Source organism: Pteropus alecto, unplaced genomic scaffold (assembly GCF_000325575.1).
Source record: "Pteropus alecto unplaced genomic scaffold, ASM32557v1 scaffold45, whole genome shotgun sequence".
Classification (NCBI taxonomy): Eukaryota; Metazoa; Chordata; class Mammalia; order Chiroptera; family Pteropodidae; genus Pteropus; species Pteropus alecto.
Genome location: NW_006442491.1, coordinates 15,460,595 through 15,484,897, shown reverse-complemented (window position 1 = coordinate 15,484,897; position 24,303 = coordinate 15,460,595).

The window sequence follows — 24,303 nt, the reverse complement described above, 5'->3', positions numbered from 1 at the left end:
GTCAGCAATATATTTTTTTAAATAGCCTTGCTCACATTCAATGTTAGCATTTGGTGCTCTGTTATAAATATCGAAAGAGTAAAACTATATATTTTTGTTGTGAATGTGCATTTCAGTGACATTGAGTGATGTAGGCATTCATGGGGACACAGTCACCGTTAAGAATATTACTACTAAGAAAAATTTCAATGGGAGTATCTAACTATCAAACCTAAACCACCTTCTTGGAACCCAGTCTACAAACTGGGCAGATTTGGAATTATCTTGTTTCCTGAGCATGTCTTTCTGTTTTCTTGTTTATGAAGCTGTGTAATTTTTATATAAGTTTTGGGAGACCAGGCTTTGTTGCCTTTTATGCATAGCAAATCTGTACAAGCATTATACCCCTGTGTGTGTGTGTGTGTGTGTGTGTGTGTGTACACACACAAACGCATGAAAGGCAATGAGAAGGTTAAGAGAGGTGTCTACTTTTTGTCCCCAAGCCCATATCCCTGACCACTTTATAAGATAGGTGGGAGATGTCCTCCAATCTGGCCCAGCATTGCCCAGAAGGATGAGGGAGACATAGCTGTTGGAGGAGCTCTCAACAGCTTCTGTTCAGAGGCTTCCAACAGTATACAAAGCCAACATGAGAACCAAATAGGAATGACTCAGTGGGAGAACTGGATAACAGAGGGAGATCCACCAAAATTCTAGTTGTACCCATGTCCCAGATTTCCACATCCAAGGTTATGTGACCATCTCAGGATATGGCTGTGCAGCCCCTGAACCTGGAAATGTTGGAAATTGTAGCCCATATACCTCTCATGACCTTGTAGACCAAAGCTTCAATTCTTCTCATTCGACTAATTCTTTTGTAATCACTCATTGATCTTAAATTTTCCCCCCTAATTTATAGCCATATCACACCATTTGCTTGTAAGAAATGTCTTTCTGTAACTGTGTCTAGCCCTTCCTATTTCCCTTCTTTCCTTTCCTTTTTCAGTAGGTCTCTTAGGCACTTGGTAGACACTATGTTATCTGTATTTATAGATGAGAGAATTGAAGCTTATAGAGTTTAAATAACTGGCCTATAGTCCCACTGGTAATATCGAAGAGAGATTTGATATCAAGTCCTCTGATTTTTAGAATGAGCTCTTAATCTTCATGCTATACAACCTCTCCAACAGTTAATTGGAGTATAATAATAGCACGTGTCTCATAGGAACTATGAGAGGATTAAAAGAAATAATTTAGGTTCAGAGTCTGGCACAGAGTAAGATATAACTAATGTTAATGATGGTAATGATAATGAACATGATAATAATGATGAAAAAGTAGGATGAGGAGGAAGAGAAGAAAAAGGAAGTAAGGTGGAGAAGGAAGACATGAAGGAGGAAGAGAAACACCAACAGTTTCACTCATCTGCCTCCTTTAATAATGATTCCAACTGCTTATTATGGAAGATGGGCAGTTATAACAGTGGGAAAGAAAAGAGGAAGAGTTGGAGAAGATACAACAATTTGGAGAAAAGGCTTAGCTTATATGGAATTTGAGAAATGTTTACTGTTTGAGCTTGAGATATATTACTTATTTTCTTCCTCCCAAAATTCATCCCAAGGGTTGTGTCATCCCCTAAGATTTTACAGGTCTGACTGATCTTGGGTTCAATTCCTTATCCTGGAAATCCAGAGAGACCTTGGTTCAGAGGGTAGTGAGATGTGAAGATGCAGGGGTATGGGAAAGACTGGGGCCAGGGCTCTGATATCAATAACAGGTCTTCTTCTAATCCACACCTTAAGTTCAGACAGACTAGAGCCAATTGGTTATGTTCTAAATACCACACTGTTGCTTTCAAACATTAGGGTGTACAAGTAGCCTGTCCTCACTGTTAAAGGCCTTTCCAGGAGAAGGACAGGGCTAGAGATTATGGAAAGATTCACCAGCCATCAAATGTGCTGAGTTCTGCATTAGGGGCGGGGTTATTGGATGTTAATTACTAGAGGCCTTCTAATGCTGTTTCGGAGAATGCAAATCTAAGCCAAAGGCAAATATCAATAAGTTAACATGTACCTGTGATGGCTAGAGAGAGAGGCCCACCATAAGAGCAAGAAAGATGGCCAGAAATGCAGACCCACGCACGAGGAAGATTTTTAATGCCAGGGATTCAGACTCATAAGTAGGTGTGATCTAATCATATCTGTCCTGAACAGTCAGAATACCAGCTCAGACCCTATGATGACTGCACGTCCCCCCTGCCAAATTCTTGATTCACTTGGAGTGATATAGGCAAGTTCCCTTAAGCCTCAGGGGTATTGGATCCACTTCTTGGGAAGTGCAAGGAAAAACAGCCTTTCACTTTCAACATTTCTTGTGTTGTTAGCACTTTACAATAGCATATGTTTTATTCTATTTTATTTATTATTTTATTTTATTTTATTTTATTTTATTCTTAGTTTCCACATGTTTTTAAATCTTCTATTATTTTATTTTATTTTATTTTTTTTTATTTAAGGAAAAAATATCTACATGACCTGGCTGACTGCAGGACGGCCCTATGTTAGCATCTAGGCTGCCACTTGGTCCAGGAATGTTTCCAAGGGCAGGTAAGGAATTGATGTAGTTTAAGAATCTACAATTGGGGCCAACAGTGCCCCCTAAAGGGCTTGGGGCTGTACTGCCAAGAAAGAGGGGCAGCCCAGCCTCCCAGGGGGCCAGTTTTGGTGGTAGTTGGGGTGGGCAGGGTTTTGTTTCACAAAAGATGGGCAGCACTTGGAAGTAACCACCAGAAAATTAGAAAACCAAGACCTTATCCGTGCCAGTAGTTGGCAGGTATTTCATGGGCTACCTTGACAAATGGGGGCCCAAGGGAAAAAAGTGAAGGGGAGAAGGAAATGCTCAAAGGCTCTCCTGAAACCATGCTTTAAGGAGTTTCTAGATCAGGGATTCAGGGCTAAACTGAGACCTGAAGGACACGGTTCAGGTTCAGTTCTCTCAGTCAAGGAAGGGAACTTGGGTAGTCACTGCCTACGTGATGCTCAGTTCCACATTTTCAAATGGGAAACTGCTGAGAGAATCAAAGTGAAAAAAATTTGTCTGCATGTTTAAATTCTATTATTATCATCAATAGATAAAGCACTACCTGGTTTTTGGGCCCTAACCCGCTGTTTTCTCACGTCAGGAATAAGTATGGTTGGGCTCTAAAAAGGCTACGAAGTTCCTTATTTTAAGGTGCAACATTGGAAACCCATATGGCTACAAAAACTTAATTTCAGAGGAAGCTGCTATCCTTTATCTGGGAAACCAGATATCCCGGGCAGAATATCCTTAAAATAAGAGCTATGAGGTGACATCATGGACAAAGAATAAGAACAAGACAAGGATGCCTGCTTTCAACACTGCTATTCAACATTGTATGGGAAGTCCTAGCCAAAGGAATTAGGCAAGAAAAAGAAATAAGTGGCATTCATATTGGAAAGGAATAAATAAACTGTCTTTGCTTGCAGATGACATGATCCTATGTGTAGACAATTCCAAAGAATCTACAAAAAGCTAATACAGATAATAAATTCAGCAGAGTTGCAAGATCAACACCCCAAAATGATTAGTCTGTTAATATACCAACAATAAACAAACTAGAGAGGAAATTAAGACAGCAACTCCATTTATAATAGTGTCCTAAAAAATAAAATACCTAAAAATAAATTTAACCAAGGAGGTGAATGACTTGTACACTGAATACAATAAAACATTTCTGAAAGAAATTAAAGAAAACCTAAATATATGGAAAGATATCTCATGTTCATGAATTAGAAGAGCTAATATTGTTAACATATCAATACTACCCAAAAGGATTGACAGATTCAATGCAATCCCAATTAAAATCTTAATAGCCTTTTATGAAGAAATGGAAAAGTCAAATTTCAAATTCATATGAAATTGTAAGGGGCTCTAAATAGCCAAAACAGTCTTGAAATGGAAAGGCAAAGTTGGAGGATGCACACTTACAGATTTCAAAACCTACTGCAAAGCTACAGTAATGAAAAACTCTGTGGTACTGGCATAAGGATAAACAAATAGACCAATGGAATCGAATAGAGAATCCAGATATAAGCCCTCACGTTAATTTTCAATTAATTTTCAGCAAGGATGCCAAGACAATCCATGGAGAAAGGATGAGAGAGAGAGAGAGAGAGGGAGAGAGAGAGAGAGATGGGGGGAGGGAGGGAGGGAAGGAGGGAGGGAGGCAGAGAAAGGAGAGAAAAGAGAAAGGACAGCCTTTTAAACAAATGCTGCTGGGGAAACCGGATATCTACATGCAAAAGAATGAAGTTGGATTCTTACCTTATACCATATACAATTATTAACTCAAAATGGATCAAAGACTTAAACTTAAGGGTTAAACCTATAAAACTCTTAGAAGAAAACATAGTAAATCCTCATGACCTTAGATCTGGCTATGGATTCTTAAATGACACCAAAAGCACAAGCAACAAAAGAAATAAATAGATAAATTAACTTCATCAAAATTACAAACTTTTGCACATCAAAGGACATTATCAAAAAAGCAAAATGACCACCTACAGAATGGGACAAAATATTTGCAAATCATACATCCAATAAGAGTCTAGTATCTAGAATATATAAAGATTTCTTACAACTCAACAACAAAAGACAATTTAAAAGTAGACAAAGGACTCAAATATATATTTTTCCAAAGAAGATATACAAATGGCCAACAAACACATGAAAAGATACCCAACATCGTTATTTTGGGGGAAATGCAAATCAAAACCACAGTGAGGTATCACTTCACATCCACAAGGATAATTATAATAATAATTAAACAAAACCTGTTGGCGAGGTTTTGGAGATATTTTAATTCTTGCATATTGCTGGTGTATATACAAAATGGTTTGGCCGCTGGAGAAAACAGTTTGGTAATTCCTCAAAAGTTAAACATAAAACTACCATATGACCTCACAATTTCACTCCTAAGTATATATCCAAAAAAATTGAAAACAGATACTCAAACAAGTACATGTACACACATGTATATACATACATGTATATACATACAAGGGAACATTATCGAGTCATAAAAAAGAAGTAAAGTACTGATATATGCTATGGATGAACCTCCAAAACATTATGCCTAGTGAAAGAAGTCAGACGCAAAATGTCATATATTGTATGATTCCATTTATCCAGAATAGATAAATCCATAGAGACAGGGAGAAACTTCTTAAGGGGTTAGGGGTTTTACTTTAAGTGGTAGATATGTTTTAGAACTAGATCGAGGTGATGTTTACACAATATTGGGAATGTACTAAATACCACTAAATTGCTCACTTGAAAATGGTTAATTTTATGTTTTGTGATTTCACCTCAATAAATTATTTTTAAAATGAAAAAGAAAGAGCTAAGGACTCTGGGATTACTGAGCCATCACTACCTTTGGTATAATATGTAATCATTTTTTAATGCATGGACCAAGATCTAGTGGCAGGTGAAACTTCTCTGATCTTAAAACAGTGATGAGCATAAACAATATTTTGGAACATCTACAAAGAACTATAACATGATAGTTATATTGGTTTCATAGGTGTCAAAGTCACAGGCACTGTTAACTCTACTCTTTTGTTGCCTACATTCACCATAAAAACAAAAGCTAGGTTTTAATTGTAGGTTAATGAAAATTAAGATAATATTTTTTCTTTTCATAGATCATCAACTCCCAGGATAGAAATCCTTGCTCTAGGGTGGTAAAACCTGGAAAAAGATTAAAGGAACTCACTATAGAGTTCCTTTAGGTAATTGTTATTATCAACAGGAACTGACCTTTTAGATTAGAAATCAGAAAACTACAACTCACAGCCAAAGCCAACCCGCCACCAATTTTTGCAAAAAAAACATATTGGAACAATTGAGTAGTTGAAATAGAATTCATATGGTTCGCAAAGCCTAAAATATTTACTATCCGGTCCTTTTTGATATTAAAAAAAGATTGCTGACCCCTGCCATAGAGGAATGCTCCTCAGTTCTCTGGGGATTCCAACCTTCTTAGCTGGCCACCTTATGTGGTTAGACAAACTGTGTCCTGCAGGAGGTGCCATGTACAAACACAAGTAAATAGCTTTGTCATCCAATACGCAAATGAAAATGGCAAATGTCCACTGAAACAAAAAATTAAAATGAAAAATTTATCTTTCATGGGTCTAGGCAAGACAGTAAACTCACACCGATATGTTTCTGCCACTGAACACAGCTATAAAACTTGGACTGATTTCAGAAAGCAACTATTGGAAGACTCTGAAAAGTAAATAGTAGCAGACAGATGGGGAAGATCATCATTTGAAATAACACCAACCTGGCAGGGAGGTTACTATTTTCCCCTCCGGTATCCCCTGACTTGAACGCAATGCAGCTTGAGATCCTGAGGTGGGCATTGGTGCCAACAGAGAAAGACTCAGGAAAAGCCCTCTAGTTCTTGATAGAGTAGTGAGACATGTCTCTCAACATTTAGAATGAGGAAATCCTCTATTGTTGTTGTGTTGTTGTCATCATTTCTTTTCTCTGATCTGTCACACCCAAGGATCCAAGCAGTATTCCGTGGTGGTGGTGGCCATGACACCGGTGGCAGTGGGGCTGCAAAGGAACCTAAAACTCTAAGAAAGAGTAGCCTTCCTTTTCAGTCAAAGGCACTGTGGTCCTCCAAAGGTGAGGAAAGCCTTATTGCTGTTATTCTTTCTCTATTCTTCCACTACTTGTCTCCAGAAAAAGGTCCAGTTGCAAGAAGCATGTAATACAGCTGGAGAAATAAAGCTCCATCTTTCTGGCTGGAAGACCAAAGAGGGAATCCTCAAGCAACCAGAAAGTACCAGGGAGATCACAGGGTGAAAGAAGCTTGGGGATGTTATCCCTCTTATGGTTATAGACACTTGGGCTCATCCCCATGTCACATATGTGTGGCTATAATCCCAAACAACATACCATAGACTCTGAGAACTGAACTGCAGGGTAGACCACAGCACAGATCCCAGACTGGGCACTGGGTAGCATGTGCACAGGACAGATCTCAGTAACAATGCAAAGCCTTTGAAAACGGAACTGATGTTAGAACTGCCCAGATATTTACAATTTCTTTTTTCTTTCCTAATATTTAATGTGTGAGAGTGAGTGAATGTGCAAAAATATGACATAATTTCAAGAGGCAAACATCAAGACTCTTAATAGCAACTTGGCTGTTGATCATCTGCATCTTAGAATTGACTTGACTAACTGGGCATCTGGTCACCATTCTTCCATTTAGTAGCTGTAACCTTGGGAAAATCCCTTTAGTTCTCAGCGACTTTCTTGTCTCTCAAATGATCAAATATCCAAGCCTTGATGGCATCAGAAATTTGAAGCCATGATCAGATAAAATTAAGGATGTGAATATACTTTCACAATTCCGGTCTATGCTGGCAAGAGGTTATTATTATTACAAGTTCCTGAATCACAGTGAAAAAACATAGAAGTTGGAAACAGAAGGGACTTTGAGACAACAAAGCAAAAATCCTTCATTTTGTTAGTATAAAGTGAGGTCAGAGTGAGTAGGATGGGATTTATTCAAGATTGTACAGAGAAGCAGGCTCAGAGCTTGCTCAGATGTAGGGCTCCCAGCATTTCCCAACTTCTCTTTCTTTTTAGTATACTACAGTTTAACTTTGTAGAACAGGATTCTTTTCCTTAGTGGGACCTTCCTTTTCTTCTCTTCCTCCTTTTCCTCCTCCTCTTTAAAGTGGAAAATAGCCATTTTTAAGTGTTTTGGATCTTGGTTGATTATGAAAACCTATCCTGTGCATGTCTATACAATGTCTTTGAATGCCGTGGACATTTTTATTTTTAGATGAGTATTAACTGTGCCAAAAGGCACGTGATAATGCAGAAAAGCCATTGAATTACCTACTCCAGCCAGACCCAGAGAAAAGCAAAATTGGGTTGTCCTTTAGGGATATTGTCTTTCAGGGATTGTTACCATTGCAAGCAGGGCTCCACTGCTTTGGCTCATAAACTGTTCTCTTGGGAGGACTTCCACAGGCCAATTACTCCATAAAACAATGTTTAAATTTGGGTAAAAGGGTAGAAAGGTTCCATATAACAAAATGCCAGAGGAAGAGAGAAACTCAAAACTGAGTTTTCCAGGAGACCAGATTTAAATCTTCTTGGGACATTATGTTACTTTTTCATTGCTCCAAGAATGTTTTTGTAAGCTAGCTTAGTGGCAGCTGTCACACTCCATAGAGGAGGCTGTGAGGCATCTTATCAGAGGGCAGTGCAAGCAGGACACTCAGATCAGGAAATTAGAAAATGTTTCTCTGCCTACCCAACAGTGGCTAGACTCACAGCTTTGGTTTAGATCTGTCCCAGAATTTTAGCCAATCTTGGAATTCCTTGGAACTGAAGATCAAGCAGACGAAATGTCTTTTCAAAGCCTCTGCTATGTCTAGTCCTGTGTCAGATGACAGCAACATTATCATCGCCTCCACTTGCATGCTTTCGTATGCCAGTCATCTCTCTGGGCACTTTGCATACATTTGCTAATATAATAACCCTTTGAGATAAGTATTATAATTCCCATTTTACAGATAAGGAAAGTTAGCATCCCCAAACCAAATAACTTGCAATCATACAATATGTGGTCTTTTATGTCTAGCTTCTTTCACTTAGCATGTTACCTCCTAGGAGTGATTCAGAAAGATTGATGCCAAATAACCTTGCCTGGTTTCTCCCTCTTTTATCGTGTGACTCTCCATCTTCTGAAGACTTCAGCACTTTAAAGCTTAATCATTTTGCATCAATAGTTAATTCCATGCCAATGTTTCGGTCTTTCAGTTATTTAATGAATTTCTCTCCTGTTAAACTTGAAAGAGGCAGATGCTTAGCTTTAATTTCCTATTGGCCTTAACTTCCCTTTTTCTTCAGAGAAATTAATATAAGCTGAGGAAAATAAACCTAAAATTATTTAGAAATGGAGATCAGATCATTTCTTATACAGTCAATTCTGACTCTGGCACTCCAGGAACTTTGAAATTTTGTGTGAGTTCAGGTTGTTTAGAAATAAGTTACCCAAACTGACTCTAATTGAAGCAAAAGGAGAGATGTGCTGGAATGATGCTTGGTAGTTAACAGAACTGAAGAATTGCTGAACAAACCATCTGGACGTCTATACCAGGGATCTCATAGATAGAAATTCACAGACTTAACCATTACAAAATTGCCTTCATGTAACTCAGAGCCAACCATCTTCCATTCCTGCGGATTCCTACTCAGAAATATTTTCCCAAGAGGCAGAATTCTATTGCCCTAGCTTGGGCATGTGCTCACTTTCGGAATCAGTAGAGCAAAGGTGAAAGTTATGCTCTGATGAGCTGTTCTACCAGAATAGAATGTTTGGGAAGCAATTTTCCCAAACAGATGCTGAGTAGGTGGGAACTAGATGTCCACTACATTGTTTTGCCTGGTTGTTCATTTGCCTACGTTCCCATCCAGAGAATTTCTCAAATACTCCCATCAAAATTGCACAGTCGGACCATGTACCTCAAAAGCACTCCTGCCTGAAAATCTGTCAGCTATGGTATCCTGAAGCAAGGTCTTAGGCTTCTTATCCTCCAAGTATAGGATCTCTAGATGTATCTCATATCTCTGGAAGCTACTATGTCAGTGCATGCTAGCCCTAACTTCCAACTTCCAACACCTACAACTCCTTGCCCGTGGGCTTTCTGTGGCCCCTGGAAAGCTCTCTGACCATTCTTGGGGCAGGCAGGAAGTGTCAAATGATTATCGCTTCTTTTAGATCAGCCCTCAATCAATGACTAAAGGGACTGGAAGATACATATCCAACTGTCCTCACCCTTACAAGAGTTATTGGAATAACTCTTAGGTATATAGTCTATACTCTTTCAGAGTTCTTAATCCTTTGAGATTAGGCTCCAGTTACTCACACTGATAAAATGTGTGGTAATGTACCCTTTCTCAATCTCACTTTCCCACTCTCCTACTGGTGCATCCTGGGATCACCTCCCAAATAAATGACTTGAACACCAATTCTTGTCTCAGGGTTTGTTTCTAAGTCACTGGGTATTTTTCATTTATCCTCTAGGTCTATCACAATGCCTTCTAAAAACTTCACAACTTGTGCCTAAAAGGCAGATTTAGCAATGTGAGTAACACCCAGGTACCTGGGAAAGGTGGGTGATTGACAGTCTGAAAAGATAAGCTCATCTTTGGTTAGTTATTAAAGTACTCCTCTGAAGTGAGAGCTTTCTAGTGAAATGTATATGGAATAACATTTGAACACACGTGTATTCCCCAAACCTCTTTATTACTCATATTCCAATTATTCTCGATGTCCCCAATCTTCAGCTAAAGAATTAACTGCTGCTTATATTTCATTGTAGATCCTTACATTAATCCATCTCTTCTTCCAAGGAAAGCAGAAAGTAATATATATATGTATATGCATATGCATATGCATATGTGTGTATATATATTCATCAAAGCTCTGCCCATAGGAATTTTCCATTCTTTATTATCTTTAAAAGCTACCTCTGAGTGGGGCTCTAATACCGTAGTAATCCATGACGTATTGTGCACAGCCACCTGCAAAGAAGGCAATTTATCTCTCTTTAGTTAGACAATAATAAGGCTCTACCCTTATGTCCAAGTGCAGATGGAAGGAGGGCAGCAGTGTGGAATAGGGGTCCTGAGAGGGGTCCTGAGAGGGGTTATGAGTTACCAAGTCTTTAAACTAACATGCAACTTTGGGACACACTGAGGCCTGGCCTTGCACATACCCTTTCCCCTTGATGACAGAACATCCTGAAAAAAATGCCCTGCTTTCTAATTAATTGGATAAAATGGTACCTAGACATTATGGGCTATTCAGAACCCATGGTCATCTAATCTCCCAAGATCAAATATTCAATGTAAGATGTAGCCTAATTTCAAGCCCAAAGCTATTACTTAAAGGAAGACCGTCACTTACTGGAGTCTAATTGCCTTGCTACAAAATTCTATGATCTCCAAAATTCATAGACCAAAATTCTATGGGTCTGTAGTTTTCATATCGGATCTCTCCAAAAACTCTACATAACTTCCTAAACTAATACAAAAAGTATTGAGAACTATTGGATCTACCAAATAATATAGGCCAGGTGAATCTAGCCTATATTATCGGAGCCCCAGAAATTACATCCTGATGTGTACTGGGTGCCATCCAAAGCTGTTCTCTATGTTCATGAGAGAGATTTTGTATGCCCCCTTTTTCATAACATCTTTGTCATGTTTGGTATGAAGGAAAGTCTGTCCTCATAAAATAAGTTGGTAATGTTCCCTTTTGGCTAATTCTCTGGAAGAATTTGTGTAAGAATTTTTCTTAAAAATTTGAAAAAAGCCGGAACAATCTGAGCAATAAAATAAATAAAGTTGTATTGGATTGTAATCCAAAGTATAAAATATATATCCATGACCACACAAATCTAAATAAGTGATTGAAAAAATAAATGGTAAGGAAGAATTTCAAATAATTTATGTAGATACCCCTCCTTCAAGGACATGAGGCATAATGCTCCAGCCCTTAAAAGTATAGGCTTCACATTGTGACTTCCTTCCAAACAATACATTACAAAAATAGGGTGAGAAGAGTAACTTTATAATGCAGAAAACTGACGACCACTACCTCGCCCATGTGATTAAGCTTAGCATCTTCAGTGATGTCATATAGATAGTATTATGTATCCTTGTTATGATGTAATGAGAATGGCACTTTATCTCTGTGGTCTTCCTCCTCAGAGCCCATAACCCCAATATAATTATGAGAAAAGTGTAAAACAGATTCCAGTAAGGGTACATTCCACAAAAAAACCTAAGTACTCTTCAAAACTCTCAAGGTCATCAAAATCCAGGAAAATCTGAAAAATTGTCAGTCTAGAGGATCCTAATATGGTATTCTAAGTATGATTCTGGGATTTAAGAAAAACAACATTAGGTAAAAATTAAGGAAATAATAAAATAGACTTTAGTTAATAATAATGTATTAAATAATAATGTAAGATGTTAACTATAGGGGAAACTGGGGTGGGGTATACTGTACTATCTTTGCAACTTTTCTGTAAATCTGAAACTATTTTAAAGTCAAAAGTTTATTTTAAAAACAATGACTTTGTCAATTAAGACATAAACATAAGCATTGCTTTAAAATGTTATTACATGCACATATAGCACATTATATATAGCTCACACAATATATATGAATTAGTATATTAATAGCAACATTTGAATAAACCTCTAGTCAATTATAATTACATAAATGAAAATTTCAATTGGAAGCATCTATATGACTAACACAAGACAGTTAAGATCATAAGGTTTTTAATGGTACTGAAATTTAATAGTTAGGATCCATGACAGATTTTTTTAAATCGAGAATTGAGAAAGTGAACATAAATAGTTTGTTGAAATTAAATGAGCATTGTAGCATCATATGTCATTAGAATATTGCAAATTTAAACAACAATGACATACCACCATATACCTATTAGAATGGCTCAAATCCAAAACACTGACAACACCAAATGCTGTCAAGAATGTGAAGCAACAGGAATTCCCATTCATTGTTGTTGGGAATACAAAATGGTACAGCCACTTTGGAAAACAGTTTGGCATTTTCTTATAAAACTATATACTCTTACTGTATGATACAGCAATTGCTTTCTTGGGTATTTACCCAAATGAATTCAAATTTATTTTCACACAAAAACCTGTGTACAGATATTTATAACAGCTTTATTCATAACCGCTAAAACTTGGAAGCAACCAAGATGTCCCTCAGTAGGTGACAGATAAGTAAATTGTGATACATCCAGACAATGAAGTATTATTCAGCTCTAAAAAGAAATGAGATTTCAAGCCATGAAAAGACATGGAGGAATGTTAAGTGCATGTGGACTAAGTAAAAGAAGCCAATGTGAAAGGCTATGTACTATATGCTTCCAACTATGTGACATTCTGGAAAGGGTAAAACTATATAAAAAGATCAGTGGTTGCCAGGGATTATGGGTGAGCGAAGAATGAATAGGCAGAGCACAGAAGATTTTTAGGGCAGCGAAACTTTTCTGTGTGATACTATAATGGTGAATACATGGCATTACACACTTGTAAAAACCCATAGGATGTACAACACCTAGAATGAACCCTAATGTAAACTATGAATTTGGGGTGATGATGTGTCAATGTGGGTTCATCAATTGTAACAAAGGTACCACCCTGGTGGGAGATGATGATAACAGGGGAGGCTGTGCATGCATTGGGTAAGGTATATGAAAAGTTTGTACTTTCCAGTCAATTTTGCTGTGAATTTAAAACTATAAAGTCTATTAAAAACTTAAGTGAGCATTTAAAATGAAATACATAATCATTAATGTATTTAAGCAAAGCTTTCCTTTTACTTAAAAATTAATCTATGGGTTTAGTGGACATTTTTTTTATTCATATGGACATTAAGACTATATTTTACTAATCCAATTATAAGTAGAAAATTCATCTAGATCTGCGTCAAATTTTTAAAATTTTATGCTTCTCTTATGACAAAATATAGTCAATATTGTATTATTTTCACTAATTATTAATAATACAATGTGGCTTTAATGCTTTATTTTCATAGATGTAACTACCTCAAATAAAGGTAATGAAAAATTAAACAGAACTCATTTCTTGAACTATGATTTTACAGATCTGTTGAATTTTTTTTTTTTTGAAGTTAAAAAAATAAATTGGAGGAATTCAAGAGTGAAATTATCTGGGCCTGGAGTTTTTTATAGAAAGATTTTTTTTAGTTGCAAGGTCAACTTCTTCAATTTGATGTAGAATGTTGAGGTTTTTTAATTTCTTGTGTTCAAAAATTGTTTCATAAATTGTTTTTCTCAGAATTTGTCCTTTTCATCTCAATTTTCAAACTTAGCATAATAAAGTTGTTCATAATATCCTCTTATGACCTTTTTAATGTGTTATAAAATTTACCTGAGATTTGTTTTAATTGAGTAGGTAAGATATGCAGACATTGCAATGACTGTCATGAAGGAAGCTTTTATTCACAGAACCCTGGAAGCAGGAGGCACAGCATACTGAGGAGGCCTATCCAAAGAAGCATCAGGGTGGGTAAGGAGGGAATGGACAATGTGAGCAAGAGTTTTTATTGTGATTTTTGCAGGAAGGAATGAATAGAGCAAGCTAAGCAAAATAAACAGGTTTCGGATTGGCTAGTTTGAATAATTTCGGCAGGCTCCAGGGTATAGGTGCTGTCCCCCATTGTCTGATACCTGGCCCTAGGGTGACAAGGGCAGGGAAATAATGACTTGGCGTGTGAGAGCTTGATAGAGGAAGCGTTGGGGGTGGGTGGGTATGGGTTTTGGATTGATCGATTTGTATTGATTTGTCTAGAGACAGTCTTTTACTGTCTTTAGGAATTGGCTAGCACTGGGAGATTTAGTCTCTCCAGGATCAGCAAGGCCCCAGATATCAAAATATCAGAAAATACAGAAAATAAAAAGGCATACTTAATATATGACGTCTGTTAGCTCAGCAGTGATAGCCTTTTTAAAAAAAAAAAACAAAAGCCTGGTATTGGTATTTGTACCATCTCTTTTTTCCCTTGATTATTCTTGCTAAGAGTTTATCAATTTTATTACCTTTCTCAAAGAACCAGCATTTGCCTGTGCACTAATACATCCCCAATTTTCTATGGCATAAGTTAATGGCTACCTTCCATCAGGTTGAGTTCTAACTCTAGCACCAATGAGGAATAATGAATCACTTATACTGGATACCAAAATGTATAGGGCATTGTTGTGGTTACTATGTGGGTCTTGCAAGCCAGATAAGAGTCTCATCCTCTTCTCCTTCCACAGACGCACAGAGGTTGAAGGAATCCATGCCTGGGGTAATGTCTTCAAAGAGTGGTTTTGGAGTACCTGCATCAGAATCACTCAGGAAACCTGTTAAAAATTCCAGTTGATTCCCACCCCAGACCTACAAGTCAAACATACAGCCAGTAATGTGCATTTTTGGAAAACTCTTAGTGAATCTTTTGTACAATAAAAGTTTTAGAACCACTAAAAGTTTCAGAATAACTGGTCTAGTTTAAAAGTAATAGACCCCACTATTAAAGTTTGCCTCCTTTAAATTGGAAGGATACAACATGGCCACATAAGAAGATGCTCAAGAAAAATAAACAAGGGCATGCAGAGATCCAGTTGTCAGAAACTATATTATGATTCTGCTGGATCTATTGCCTTTCCTCTGACCTTGGCTACCTGGCTGACTTCAACATCCCTGTAGTCCCTGATATGAATCTTATTTGTCCAGTTTAAGTGACCAAAGCTTTAAAGATTGTGCCTGGCAATCAGAAAGTTGCAATTGCTGGGTCTGCTTCAAGTTCCCCAATCAAGAATCTCATTTCAATTCCCTGGAAGCAATTGATGAAAAAGAAGCCTAGCCAGCCCCGAGTTATAGTGGCTTTCATTAATTACCTAAATGGAGGGTGAGATTTCACCTGGACAGAACTGGCATAAAATTCTGCTGCAGCCTTTTACAGATGACCCATAAATCAGAGGCTATGTCCAAGAAGAATTTTAAAATTGGATGGAGTCATGCATGATTCCATATAACAGCAATTTTTATGAAATCCCATCCCAGCTTAGTAATTACCAACCAGGGTATGACAATTAATTTTTTGCTTTGGATTAAAATCCATTTGGTGCTAGATGGATATTTTAGTCTGGCAAGATGAATTGTACTTCATTTTACTTGTGGAAAACTATCAGCTGAACAAAAAATGGTTTATTAAAAATAGTTCAAGCAAATTGGTACCTAAACAGCCTTCAGATTTTTCTAAAATAGGTTTTTACAGCCTTGCAAAAGGCTGGAGTTCCCAAAATCCTCATGAAAGAACAATTTCATCCAGCTTCTGTATTGAGAACAGAAATAAATTGACAAGCCCAGTTTTAATACAGACAATATACAATGTAGATAACGTTTTAATATGATTAAGCCCAGTTTTCAGAAAACTTGAAATACAGAAACCCAGATTTGCAAACCTTATAAATAGGGATAATTACTCATTACAAGCCAGGATGGCTTCCTACTCAGCTTCTGTTCCCCATGGATGCATTCACCAGGCACCCTGCTGGTGCTTGGAATAATGCATCAGGGAGGATTTTAAGGATCCCCTTGGTCCTCGCACCATATTCTGCAAAGCTCCTCATGCCTCAATTTTAGCAGCAGCAGCAATAATAATAGCACTTACTAGTTACTAAGTAGCCTTTTAAATACTTTTAGGCTTTAATTCATTAGATCTTCACAATAACTCTGTGAGGCAGGCACTGTTATCATCTGTTTTCATAATGGAAACTGAAGCACAAAGTGGCCTAACTTCCCCCAAATCACTATATTAGTTATCTATTCCTGTGTAACAAACCACCCCAAATCTAGTGGATCAAAACAATAACCATTTATTTGGTCATGATTCTGTGGGTCAACAATTCAGGTTGGGTCCAGTTGGGTGGTTCTGGTCATCTACGTAGAGCATCCATAGTTTACTGCATGTCAGATTTTCTGGTCTTGACTGGACTCTTCCATGTGTCTGGGGCTTCAGGAGGGACAACTCGGCTGACTCATCTCTGCCCCTGCAGACTAGCTCAAGCTTGTTCACATGGGACTCCAAGAATGGAGCTGAAGTATGCAAGGCCTCTTGAGCTATAGGCTGGAGCTGGCACGACATCAGTCTTTTGCCAACTGCATGTCACAAGGCAAACACAGATTCAAAGGGAAGAAAAATAGATTCTTTCTCTTGATGGGAAGAGCTACAGAGATACATTGTAAAGGGTAAGACTATAGGGAAAGGTGGAGAATTGAGGCCATTTTTTGTTGTTGTTGTCAATCTACCCAGTTACACAGCTGATCATTAGTAGAGTGAGTGTTCACATCCAGATCTTCTGACTGCACAACCAGAACCTTGACCGCTTTACTACACTGCCTTAATAACAATGGCTTATCTTCTTTCTGTAACTGGGCCTTACTTTTATTATTTGAATGGAGTCTCTCCCTTAGTAACCTGCTACTACTCCAGTTTCTCCAGATCTTGAGATCTGACTGCTGTTTGTCCTTCACCTCAATGCCATGCTGCATTTGATCCCTTCCAGACTCTGCTAAGAGACATATCCAACCATGACTGTCTTCCTACAGAGGGCTATCCTCTGTAATGGCTTCACACTCCCCACTCTGCCCTGGCTTCTCATCTCCACATGTGACCAGACTGCTTGCACATGGTGCTCTGTCACCGACTAGCACCTCCACTATCTGGCCCAGCACCTCAGTGCACATGTCTACTCTTCCTTGGATCCAACCATTTTCATCATTGAGCAACATCTATAGCCTTTCACTTCTAAAAATGATCCACTGCACCATTCTTCTAAATGACTAGTGCCAACTCTTATTTAAAGAGTTGGTTCCTAAAACCCAATGTGCAAAGTTTCTGGAACACATCTGATGCACCAAATAAGATCCACTGTTAACATGCATTCAACTCAATAATCTTTTCTCCTATTTGAAGCCAGGCATTGTAAAAGGCCATATCTACCCTGTCTTTGATCCTAATAACCCTGCCTCACCAGTATTGTTTCTACATGATTGATCCATGCTGGAGCTAAGAATCATATGGCTGTAACTTCTGATAAGGGACCTCACTCTCCTCAAAGTAGTGTATCAAAACAAGATATTTAGTTGGTGTATTGCTATTTCGTGAAGATACTCTTAGTTTTGGAAACTTTAAGAAGTAAAGTTGAAACATTGAGTTCGAACAGAGTCATGGTAGGTCAACCCACCTCAGTAAGTACTGCCACCTCTGACAAATTACTTCCCTGTTTAGCACTTCAGTTTCTTCATCTGCGCACTGAGATCATAACGTTAGATAATGGATCAAGTTTCATTCAGTTTTGATATTCTCTAATTTTAAATATTTATTTGGCTTCTGTTATATGCATGTAAGGATCAGAGTCAGTAGCAGAGAAGCTACCTGAGTACAAAATAGGTCGCCCCAGCAGGATCAGTATAATGTTCATAAGGCCATTAGCCTCTAGAATGTCTGAGATGAAGACAATGGGGGTATGAAGGAACTGTCAAGGTGCAAAGTGTTCAGACTGGAACTTAAGAACAAATCAGCAGATAGTTTCCCTGTCCTTGTTCATATCCTGATCAATCATGTATGTGCTATGAAAATGCCCCAGCAACGTCAACAGTATTGCAAGTAAAGTTTCTGAATACATCCCATTGGTCAGATTTCATTTACAGACAACAGAATCTCCTCTGTCTTAGCATTTTTAAAACTGGGGTATGTCTACCATCTTTCTAAGATATGGATAGTTTTAAGGGAATCATTTGCTAGATTCTTATTTCCCATATATACTTTCCTCAAATTAATCTACCTGAGCTTGGGGTGTCATGCTGGTTTTCCGTTTCTATCTTCCTTTTTCAAAACCGATCTTCAACTACTTTTCAAAAGAAAATCATACCATTTCATTCATGTATAATGCATTGACCCAAAATCTAGAAAATTCAAGGGCATCAAATACCGTATCAGAAAGCCCCCTTAATCCAAGGCATATCAAGACTGATACTTCCTGTCTTATGTATACATCTATTAAGGGGTGATTATGACATTAGAAACAGGTATTTGATCTGTATTGAGATGTCCTCATATATTGTACAGCGGGGAGAACTGTTGTAATGACATCACTTGTATTCTCTGACTCTTGGTAAAGGATGGAAAGCGCCATTAAAACAAAACAAAAGGACTATAAGAGTTGTTGAAAATGGAAACCTCTGACTTCACCGAGGTGGCAAACTCCCAGTGAGGCTTCATGCTCTGTCCTATCTTTCTGTCTTAGACATAGAATTCAGAAGTTAAATGGCTGTTATAGGAATACATAATAACATCCTTATTTGAATTGAAAAATTAAATCAGTCAGACTGTTTCTGACAGAAATTGGTTCTGACTTTGCTCATTAATTTTACTATGAACACTGGACTTGTCAGTTAGAATAATGGCAGGCATTTTCAAAACACTGAATGACTTTAATATTAGCTCTGAGATTTTATAAGATATTTAAATATTTAAAAGATATTTAAAAGATATTTAAATCACATGATTAAGATAAAAGTATTTTTACCAAAGAAAGTATTGATAAAAATGTATTGAAATTAAGAATAATTTCTATACTTTCAAATATTTCCAAATTGAGATTAAATATAGTTTCTTTAAGTGAAAAAGAAATAGCTATAAATAATGGTCATTTATAAGTTTTAGTAAAGCCTTTTTGGTATATTTCCCAGAAATTGAGAAAACGAGTGAATCTGATGACTAGGCAACAATTTTCTTTTGCAAATTATGGGGTTGCTGTTTCTTTGTCTTACAAAATTGAAGGAGAACCATTAGAGTTTTACAACAATTATTAATATAATTTTTAAAAATATTTTATTTTGGGAAGGAGTTATAAGAATTTAATGAGGCAGGACAGTCACTTAATCACATAAACACTTAAATTGATGTATGACTACAATTAGAATAACTGTGATGAAAGAAACTGGGCTTAGAGAACATGTAATATGAAGAGTTGGTCTTGTCTGTCAGGGCAAAGAAGTCCCTGAGTTGATAGTGATACTGGAGAATGGGTAGGAATCAACCACGTGAAGGGAGCTCAGGGATAAAATATTAGGCCAAAAAAAAAAAAAAAAAGAAAGAAAAAGAAAAAAAATAAGGAAAAAAGAAAACATGCTTACCTTACAAGCTAGCAATTTTCTTCTACTTGCAAAAAATAATAATAACATTTCTATAAAATTCTACATTCCCATCTACACACTTATGTAAATAAAGTTTTTCAGTTGTTACATACATAAAAATGAAAATATAATTGATGTTGAAACTGTTTCATTGTAATAAAAAGTAATATTCATGTGAACATAATCTAGATGGATAAAACTAGCTTCATTTATCTCATTGTTTCCATTAATATCTTATTTTTGTTTAATAATTACTTATTTAATAGTATACTTATATAGTTTTTAAATTTTATTTTATTATTAGTTTCAAGTATACAATACATTGGTTAGACATTTATTTAGTTTATGGAATGATCCCCCTGGTTGCTCTTTTTCTCCTCTGGCTCTATACGTAGCCATTACATTACCTATGCTGTGCTCCCCATCCCTGTGACCATCTATCAACCACTAATTCGTATCCTTTTCTCCCAGCCTCCCTGACCGCCCCCACCTCCCCTCTAGCCGTCATCAGGTTGTCTTCTATGTTTGTGAGTCTGTTTTTGATTAATTTGTTCTTTTTGTTCCTTAGATTCCGCATATAAGTGAAATCTGACTTATTTCAGTTAGCATAACCTCTAGGTCCATCCATGTTGTTGTGAATGGTAGGATTTCATTTTTTTAATGGCTGAGTAATATTCTATGGTATATATGAACCATAACTTCTTTATCCAATCATCTGTTGATGAGCATTTAGGTTGCTTTCATAGCTTGGCTATTGTAAATTGTTCTGCCATGGACATAGGGTGCAGAGATCTTTACAAATTATTGTTTTGGTTTTCTTTGGATAAATACTCAGAAGTGCAATTGTTGGGTCAAAAGGTATATCCATTCTTAATTTTTTGAGGAACCTCCAGACTGTTTTCCATAGTGGCTGTACCAATTTGCACTCCACCAACAGTATATGAGGATTCCCTTTTCTCTACATCTTCACCAATACTTGTTCTTTGATTTATTGATGACAGTCTTTCTGACAGGTGTGAAGTGATATCTCATTGTGATTTTAATTTTCATTTCTTTGACAATTAGTGAACTTGAGCATCTTTTGATATGTCTATTGGCCATCTGTATTTCCTCTTTGGAGAAATATCTATTCAGGTCTTCTGCTCAATTTTTAATTGGATTATTTTGTTGTTGTTGTTGTTGAGTTGTATGAGTTCTTTATATATTTTGGATATTAATTCCTAATCGAATGTATCATAAGCAAATATCTTCTCTCATTCAATTGGTTGTCTTTTCATTTTGTTGATTTTTGATTAATTGTATATTACTAATAATTATAATAATAATTCATAAGGAAATTAAAAAACTTGCAGACTTCTATGATCACAAAATGTACAAAAAATTAAAACTTTATTTTATAAACTTATTTTTGTAGTAGAGAAGTATGTAATACTAATAATAAAGTTATTAGAGCATAAAATACATTCTACTAAGACAACTTACAGTAGATATGAAATAGAAATACAAAAAGGAGAAAATGTAAACATTGTAAAATTTACACAAAAGAAGACTGTACTTTTAAAAGTGGATAATTGAGGATAATAAATCACACTGGTAGCTAGATTTAATTTGACACATTTAAAAGAGCTATGTGATTGTTATATTTTGAAATCTCAAGACAGTATTTATGATGTGTTAGAAATTATATCCTTTTTTATTTTATTTGTCCTATTTAAATCTATAATAAAAAACCCATTTAGATGTCAACTTAAAAATGTACAAATGGGTCCTCATTGTCTTCAATTACAGCCAGGGCAGATAGTCAAACCCAGATTCCCATTGCCTTGAAAAATCTGTTGCCTGTAGCTTTTGTGGTACCAGTTACTGAATTGATATGAGTTTAGTTGCATGCAACAGAATCCACTTTAGCTGGTATCACTAGAAAGTGATTTGATGCAAGGAATAGGTGCTTCCAAAATTGTTGGAAAAGACGAAGTTGGAAAAGAGTTATTCCTGAAGAACCACTTAGGCCTATTGCAACAACTGATAGATAATGAAACTTCACAACTGTCACTTAATAAATGAACATACTACATGACATGACCAGGAAAGCTGTCGCCCATTGCAGCAGCACCTGCTCCAAAATGATGCCACAATCTCCATCAGCAAAAGAGACTTTCTATACTTTTCCTTTATCCCCATATTACTCAGTTTCAAGTCAAAGTTTTGCACACATTCATGTAATTGGTGGAGCCTAAACATAGCTGAAACTCTAACTCCAAGGTAGTGTGAAAAGTTATAGTTTCTAGCTTTCCAGCCTTTGTATGATAGGCGGGGATATAATGAAGGCCAAGCAAGCCATTATAGTGTTCACTAAGAGTAAGGTCTTTCCAATGCATGGAAGAAAGGGACTTCCCTACTTGATATTATTCAGGGGATACCCTGATCCCAAAGTATCTCTCTACTACCTGTACACCCACTATTAGAGCATCATTATTTATGCTCTCCAAGAGCTCCTTATTAACATGTAAACATCCCCAAGAGATTGAACACGTAAAGCGGTAATCCATTATTGGCACCTACATTGGTGTCAGAAGTTGATTGAGAGAGCAAGCAAGGATATGTGTTGGGGAGAGGGGAAGAGCCCCACAAACAAGCTCCAGGACACTTCTAGCTGCTGTTTAAGCAGAAAGGCCAGTTGTCCTGTGATAGGGGTATACATAACAAAGAGGCATGATAAGAACCACAATGAAAGTGTCTCTTGTCTTCCAGCATGCCCTGGCTCTAAATCTCTCTCCCCACAAAATAAATGTAAGGCAGCACTCAGAATACAAATGTCTTCTGATGCCTCCTTCTCCAAGGGCAAGGGGACTGTAGAGATTCACATATTGATTGGGAGCATAGTAATGCAATGAAAAAATCAAAGACAAGCCAATTTCTCAGTGTTTGCAAGGACTGGCAAGTCCATCAAGGTTATTGATGAAGAAGTTAAGCAGAATGCAATGCGGTCCCCTCTAGCCTCAGCTCTCTCATCAAATATCTGAAACAGAAGCACTTCATACATTTCAACACTGTGCCCCGGCAAAGGTATGCATACCTAGTGGCTTTTGCAGGAAAGGTACTGATTGCATTCCAAGGGAAGCTGTGATGACAAGGAATCAGGAAGCCTGGGTTCTGGTTCTGCTCTGACATTAGATTGTTGTGTGACCTAAAATAAAGTCACATATTCACTCTGAATTTCCATGTTTTTATTAATAGGGCCAAAATAATATTAATCTTGCCTGTCTCTTAAAAAAATGTCCTAATTCAAGGTCCATGGATATGTTTCAGATCTTTGGGGAACCCTGAAAATACTATGCAAACATTTGCATTTAGGTGTATATAGTTAGGATAATTTTCCACATAACCCTAAAATGAATAATCATATGCAGAAGGAAAAGGAGTCCATGGGTTAAAAAAAAAGAAAGTTAATAGCCAATGGCCTAGAGGATCAACAAACTGATTAGTAAAAATTTCACAAACTTGGGGTAAAAATAGGAATGTCTTATTCAATTTTCCAAATTACAACCAAAATCCCACCTGCCATATTTGCATAACATCCACCATCTCCCTCCTGGATATTTCTACCCCTGTGTGTATCCCAAATTTGCAATTCCTGCTTGTTAAGTTTTTTCAATTACCATATGCAACCACCTCTCAAATCATCCAAGAGTCAAGACTGGGTTCCACTTCATGGATCCCTCACAAATATTATATACATAAAGATTTTATGTATGTGTATATATTTGTCTCTGTGTATGTGTATATGTATATATTATTTTCATATATATATTATTTTCAAGGATGTATAATCCCTGAAAATAAAAATAATTTTTTTCTTCTCTTCAGATACCCATAGAATATTCATAAAATGACTATATAAGACCAATTGATTCCAAAAAAAGCAGAGGCCTTCTCTAATGCTAATGAATATATCTAGAAATGCATAACAGAAGAAACAAATTTAATTTAAATTTTTTGAATAATTCTTAGCTAAAAAAGAAAAATCAATGAAAAACTTAAACAACAAAGATTGCTATATATAATAACATGTTATTGCTAAAGCAGTGTTCAGATGAAATTTTAGTCTTTAATATTTTAATAATTGAGATCAAATTAAATTAAATGAATTAAGAACCCAAGTCAAGAAGACTGAAAAATAACTAACTAAACCCAAAGATTGCAAATATAAAGAAAAAAGTAATACAAAACAGAAAACTAATGAATTAAAAATAGAACAATAAATAATAAAATTAATAAATAAGTCTATTTTTTTAATTGGTTGAAAAAATACTAAATCAAAAAAAAAAAAGCAGTTAGCTATCTTAGTCCAAAAAGGAGGGCGGGGGACAAAAATATGAAAAACACACAGTATAAAATTGTCACTGGAAAGAGACTGTCCAATGGACTACATTTCCCAGAAGCACCCCC